Genomic DNA, 7,453 nt, shown 5'->3' with positions numbered 1-7,453 from the left:
TTTATTGTCTGATACCCTCCCCCCCTTTCCCAAATTATATGTTCAGCCCATGCCTGTATTTAGCTGTTTAGAGAGTGTTCCTGTGGCACTTCCACGCACACCCAAGCTGCCTTCCCCTTAATCATCTAGTCTCTCCTTTTGCCAAACCTGAACCACAAGCTGCTAATGGCGACCATCCGGTTCCACCTTCACTGTCGGCAGAGAGTGCTCTTAAATGACGCTCTAACCTCTGTAATTATCTGCTTTTTGGGCCTGGCAGTTAGCCCTGCCCACGCTTGGGATACCAGTTTTATTCAGGAGGAAGAAGACGCAAACCACGTCTAGGATTCTGTATGCTCGTAAACTCTACCTTGGAGTATGAATTTTGATAGATGTCCTTGGAAAATGTGAATCTTTGATGTCGATTTGCCATCAGTATTTGATAGGCATACGGTGGTATCTAATTTTGGCCTTTTACAGTGACCTTTTTAAAAACAACAAGAAGGAATTGACTTCTTAAAAACTAAATTTGTTGGTGCCTGCGGACTGGGCTTCAGTACAGAATCTTTTTGCCTTTAAAAAAACTAATTTGCATTTCCATCTGGTGTATGATTGGAGCACTTGCTAGAACTAAATAAGTAAGCATGCACTTTGAAAGTAGCATCTTGATAAGATTATTTTTTTAAGCCTTTCGTTTCTTCCTCCAGCCCAAGCAACTCAGAGTACGAGTTGCGGCCATGTGATACAGCTGGCTTGCTGACACGTATCAGGTCTGGATGTGACCAGTAACCAAATGGGAGTCTGTCTGGGGCAGTGGGTCAACCCTCCCAACGTATACCACGTTCATAGTTCTTTATGAACAAAGATGAAAGGTTGGATATAAAGGAAACTGATGTCTGGAGAAAAGGGCTGTATGACATTATACCCCACTGAGGTCCCTCCCCAAATCCCACCCTGCCCTAGGCTCCCCCGAAAAATCTCCAAGAATTTTCCATCCTGGATTTGGCAACCTTAGCCTGGAAGGTATCAAAGGTCCCCCTTCAGTCAACTGCAGTCTAAGGATTCCCAGAGGATAAGGAACAACTATTACACAAATCTTTAGTGCAGATTTCAGATTGAGAAAGTTCCCAACTTACTAAATTAAGATTTGAAATCTTGAATAGGGCTGGAAAATGGTTGTCTTCATTACTAAGAACTCCTCCAAACACTCGAGAAAAGATTTTTTTTTAAAATTGTTCTCCTCACCCAGTCATCCAACACACAGTAGCTTCCTTCTGGTTCAAGACTAGAAAAGGCCACAGAAAAATGCCAAGTTATCCTTTGAACTGAAACAGCCCCTTGATTCTCTTACAGCAAGGGAGTGCTTGCCGTCTGCCACTAGGTGGCACCAGGATGTCAAGTCCCAGCAATTTCTAGTGGACAAGAGAAACTGTTGTGCAAAATGTTAAAGAACAGACTAGGATATTTTACAGATCCCCTGATGAAGTGTATGCAAAACGCATAGGGGGCTCAGAGTGAATTAAAATCGGTTCTCTCAGCCATTGCACCAATTGTCTGTTGGTGTTTGATCCACACTTGGTGCAGCCCTCCTTTTCCTGCCACTTTGGATGGTGGACTGTATGGCATTATACCCCACTGAGGTCCCTCTTCACCCAAATCTCCAGAAATTTCTCTACCCAGAGTTAGCAACCCTAAACTAGAATCTGCTGCAGCCTCATCCTCTTCCCTTGTCTCCAACTTGAGTCCAGATGTAACATCACTGCCTGTGGCGTGGGTTCCCCGGCAGGTACAGTGCCCAGTTCAGGGCTTTTTTTCTGGGAAAAGAGGTGGTGGAACTCAGGACTGCACAATGACATCACTTTGGGTCAGCTGGAACAAGGGGGGAGTTTTTTAAAGTTTAACTCGCCCTTGGTGAAAATGGTCACTGGAGCGGTGCGGAGAACAATCTAAACTCATCTCTGTCTGGAGATCGGGGGTGGAGCCACCAGCCATGTGACCATTTTCGAGAGGTGCCAGAACTCCATTCCACTGCATTCCAGCTGAAAAAAAGGCCCTGGCCCAGTTAGGATCAGAAGTCCTGAGTGTAGAGAATCAGCCACAGCACTTTCCCAGCCTAAAGCTATTGGACTTGTTGGGGAAACCTTTATGTGTCCCGGAGGACATGAGTGTTTCTCCATATAGCACCTCTTGGAACTGTTTCAGGAAGGGAAAATTGCACAGGGGGAGGCAAAATTCCTGCTCCCTGGGTGCTGGGATATTGTTCCTTGCCTCTTGTCATGCTGGGGTCCCACTAAACTGTCCTACACTGCCAGGTAGTCTAGCTGCAGTGATTGGCAAGGGGACTAGCACAGTTGTTGGCCGACTGTGTTAGCTAGGATTCTCCGAACTGGAGTTGCTGCCAGAGATGGAAACTGTCCCTATCCATGCACAGTGTGAACTACTATTGCTCTCTGCACTCCCCACCCCCACCCCCTGGTTGGAATTTTTAAATTTCTCATTTATAGTCCGCCCTCAAGGCGGATTACACAGTGTGAATCAGTACAGTCAATTCCAAAGACATTTCAACAAACAGTGTAATAGGGTATATAAATGCAAATTTGCAAAGATTTTAAACCAGAAGGAATCCAATACAGAGTTGAAGAAATGCTGAAGCAGAGTACAAGCAATTCTAAAACTGACAAATTAGACAACACAGAATCTCCACACAAGACATCTTACACAGGCGATGCTCAAGTGACTTACTTTCCGAGTAGTCTTATATTCAAGTGTACTCTGTCTCCCTAGCGGTGCATGTGTATTCACAATGGGAGAACAAATGTAAGATCTTTCACTTGATCCTACGCATGTAAGATGTCTTGTGTAGAGAGACTCATAGAAACTACCCAGTACAGCATATGTTCAGCAACCGACAGTACATAGTAGTAAAGTACATAGTAGTAAAGTAAGTGCCTATCTCTTTACTGATGCCTGTCTTTGAGACCACTTTCATATAGTACAGCCCTCCTATCTGAGTAATAAGCCCCCTTTAACAATCCAGCTTTGCATAGCTTGTAAAAAGCCAACAGTGGGAGTTTTCCTGACCTCTTCAGGTAGGCTGTTTGTAAAGTGCGAGCCACCACAGAGAACACAGTTTTACGGGCAGCTGTTGATTTTGTTGGAATGCCCTAGAAAGCCCCCCCCCCTTTGCAAAACGTGTCCTATGCAAAGCACGTTTCCTGCCTGTATATGTTGAATTGCCTTATTCTTGTATCTTTTATGTTTTCTTATCTTTTTCAGGAAATCTTGACAGTACGCTGCAGAATGCCAGAAAATCACGTGTTCATTGCTTACCAAACAGTTTGGGGTGGTTTTTTTAACCCGCAAGAATAGGAATCAGCTAACCACATTTCGCCCTAACACTTTGCTCAAGATGGAAGCAGGGTCACAAACAGCCTTCCTTACAAGCAGGGGCTGCCCCATGTCCAGGTGGGGCTTTATAGAACTGAATGAACCCGCCCCCTCCACTGTGATTTACTTACAACTAGCAGAGATTTCTATAATCCAGATATGTCTGAAATTGTGTGCTTACAGAGTGTTAAGTTTCTGTAATATATAAACTTAATATGAAGGACTATTTTGCCTGCATTCTTAAACGCTTTAAGAATGTTGCGTTTAGTTCATACTGGGCACGCAAGAGAATTAACTGCCGCCGTACGTTACCAGTGGAAAATTTGCTATAACCTTACCAGTGGTCAGGAACATTATGAGGTGAATGCACGAGTAAGTACCTGGACAATTCCTAAGTGAATTTGTTGAGATTTATGGTAGGGTTTGGTGTGTATCAAGGTTTGTTTGTTTTTAGATGTAAAAGACGCACACTTTTGAGAATAGAACACTACGGAGACCGACGCCCCTGACGAGGCGTTGAACGAAATCTGAGCTTCAGCCGGCCCCAGATTGGGCGCGTCTCTCTCTTCTGAGTGAGTGACTTCTGCACCGAAGTGGAACTCACGGGGGTACTTTTACCCCCGTATGTATTGATTACATACTGGTGTTTGAATTGCTGTGTTGTGCTTAAGAAGACATGGTTTATGTTTGAAGTGGTTCAGTAGTGCTTAAGAAGATACTGTTTGGATACTGGTTACTTTATTTTGAAGGTTCATTCTGTATAAATTTTCATTGGACTGTTGTAAACATATGTTATGTATTTTGTAATATGTAAAATTGTTGATTAAATAATTGTATTGTAGGTTATACATTGCACATAGTATTGTACATAACCCCCGTGGGCTTCCCTTCCAAATTGCATCCCTTTACGGGGGTGGCCCCTTTTGTATGCTTATAATGAGCCTCTTCCTGAAGTAAAGGATGTCTTTCTTAAGTTATCTCCTTTGTCCTGTTTCGCTTCCCTGGCAGGGTGACGGGGGTTTTCCCGCAGAATCACAGAAGTATGGAGAGAGTGGTGATCGTGAACCATTCTTTCTGGGCCAGGAGCAACGTTGGGGGAGCAAAGTGGAGCTTAGAGCACTGTCACTTTGGGGGAAGGAAGAAGCAGCAGTCTTTTTTTTTTTTTAAAGCCAGAACAGTTCATAATGTAGAAGAACCCTGAACTTTTAAAAGGAAGCTGTCACAGCACAAATGAAAAAGTTGGTCCTCCAAACAGCAGCAATAGGGACGTCCTACACAGACTTATGCTTCTAAGTCTGTTGAAGTCCATGGGCTTCAAAAACTTTAACTGTGCATAGGATGGGACTGTGTGGCATGGCAAGTTCTGTTCTGGCTCGGTATTAAGACTTCTGCTTATTTTCAGGTTTCTGCAATCCAGACCCTATTGTATGGTTTATTGAACATCTCAGTCGTTGACCGTATTGTCTTACATGATGTAATCTGCCTTGAGTCGCAATGAGAACGGCGGTCTATAAATAGCATCAATAAATGAAATAAGTTGGTGACCCAGGTGAGATGGTTAACTCTCCAAACCCACCTCTGCATCTTCTTCAGGGCCTTTTGACAGGACAACCCTCGTAAACGATCATCAGGCGTCTTAAAGGAGGCTGGACTCAGCTACATAGCACAATAGGCAGGTGTTTTATGAACAGCATTTGCAGAGTGGTTTTAAAAAATGCTTCACAGGTCCAAATCATATCAGAACCATGCCATAGGCTTTTTGTAAGCCTTTCCCCTACAGTGATTTGCCCCTTTAGGATAAATATGGAAATACCCATGTCAGGTTCTGCTAAGGGCACCACCCTGTGAGACGCTGGCATGCCTGACTTCAGCCTTGACTTTCAGGGAATATGCAGGGTCCCGCTCTGTGGATGGAGGAGGGGGGTATACCTCACCCTCACACCCTCTCAGTCCACTCGCAGATCCCTTCAACCTGAAATTGTCCTGGCTGCCTTCCATGACAGCTGTCCCCATCCAGCTGTGGGTCTTACTCCTGCTCCTCCACCTCCTCTCCGTTGCTCTCTCATTCTCTCTCTCCTCCACTCCCCACACTCCTACACAATAACCCACCCCGCCCTGTGGGTGGACTTCCCTTATATCCTTTCATTCCTGGCTCCACCTGCCAGCCACACCCCTCATTTGCCCTCTAGCCTTGGCCTTGGTTGCCTCAAGCAGCTGCACCTGGGGTAGCTAGTCTGGCTGCTTTGGGCAGCTACAGCTGTGCTCTTAGCTGGCTGCCAAGCCTCCTCTGCTCCAAGCTTCAGGCTCCTGGGCAGCTACAGCTGTGCTCTCTTGGCTGGCTGCCAAGCCTCCTCTGTTCAGAGCTTCCAGCAGCCTCAGCTGGTCTCTATTATTCCCTTCCTCCCTGTTTGCAGGTTGGGGCATGGCCCTGTGCTGCTTTGGCTGCATTTCTTCCCCTGCCGGTAAGGCTGCAGTCTGTCTGGCTGATGGCGGGCTGTCCCTATCTCTTGTGCCTTCTCCCTCTGCCCTGGTCTCCTCCTGTCTGTCCTTACTCCTCCTGTCGGGGCTCTTAACCTCCTACTGGAGGGTGGGGCTAGCTGGCTTCCACCTGCCCCAACTGACCCTCTGAGGCTTGGGTGCCTCCCTCTCTCTGTTGCTGACAGGTTCTGGACCTGGGTGCCTGTTGGGGCAGCTGGGTCGTTGTCTCCTGGCCACCTCCCGCCCTCTGCTCCCGGCGAGTCTGGGGGCAGAGCCCCAGACCCTGGGCAACTCATATGTGTGTTTCCACAACAGTGGTTCCTTGGGGGCCATTTCGTATTAAGAAAATGGTGTGAGGAAACAATAGACAGCCATCAATTCTATTTCTTGGCATAGCAGCGCATTACTCTGTTCAGGAAATCCAAAGTTCTACAGCCCAACTAGACCATGATATGATCTTGATGTGACGGAAATGACCCGTGCCACAAATGAATTTGACACGACACCGTTGCCTCCATTAAAAATATGTGCTTTTTACCTGCTTTGTCTTTACTTTCAGAAGTGCATATGAAAAACTCGCAACAGCAGCATCCCACAGCTGGGGTGGGTGGGAAAGGTTATTACCCTAGTAATAACCGCACCAGCAATCTTATGAAGTGTGATCCATTGTGCCTGTACAATTGCAGTCAGTGAACTACACAGTAACAGGCAGCTGCCAACGGAATGAGCACTGCTTTGCAAATGTGATTGTGGACATAGCTGCCCCAAACCTGGCACAATTGTCAGGGGCTATGCAAAATGTAGACTGTGAATATTAGAATAGTCTCTTTATCTCCACCTGGGCTCTATTTGTATACTCCCTCCCCTGCTCCAAGTCTGCTTCCTTTGGTTGGCTGAGCTGGTTCCCCATTCGATTGGCTGACCCCATTAAGCAAAGCAGGTGTGGATGCATGGAAAACATGTGCTCGTCCCCTCTGACCAAACAAATTGACTCCATAAGGCACAAAGGGGCTGAGAGATGCAGCAAACCAACAGCAATTAGGATAGACAGCCGTGGCATCCAGTTAGTATCCCGCCTCCTGTTCCACCGAGGAAGGGTGACACCATCTCCTTGTGATTGCCTCACTTTTCTCTGGACCCAGCTATGATGTCCACGTGGATTTGGGTGGCTGTCCTCCTTGTGCAGCAGAGTGCCAGTGACTCTTGCGACTCTCTTTTCCACCTGGCCGGGGACTTTATTATTGGTGGCCTGTTTCCGATTCATTACAACAGCACGTGGAGCAGTGGGGCCCTGCAATTGGACTTGCCGTTGTGTACAGGGTGAGTGAACACTTTGATTCTGGGCTGATGTGCTTGGTATAGAACTTGCTGCGCAGGGGTGCCATTGAAGGAGGGAAAGCGGGAGGCAGCCTTCTGCCTCCGGCTTCAACCCCCCTGTGGCAATTCCTCAGGAGCTGCCTCCCTTTAGCACCAGCCTGTTGCTTCTATGCACTCCCAGTGCAATCCTGTGCAGAAGTCAATGGGCTTAAACTGGAGTTAACTCTGCTTATGTGTGTAAGCAATGCATGTTTTTAAGCCTTTATGTTCTGTTTCTGCATTTAGCCCTGTG

The sequence above is a fragment of the Eublepharis macularius genome, chromosome 17 (assembly GCF_028583425.1).
Source record: "Eublepharis macularius isolate TG4126 chromosome 17, MPM_Emac_v1.0, whole genome shotgun sequence".
In the NCBI taxonomy this organism is placed as follows: domain Eukaryota; kingdom Metazoa; phylum Chordata; class Lepidosauria; order Squamata; family Eublepharidae; genus Eublepharis; species Eublepharis macularius.
The sequence above is the reverse complement of the archived record's forward strand: the minus strand, read 5'-3'. Positions refer to the sequence as shown.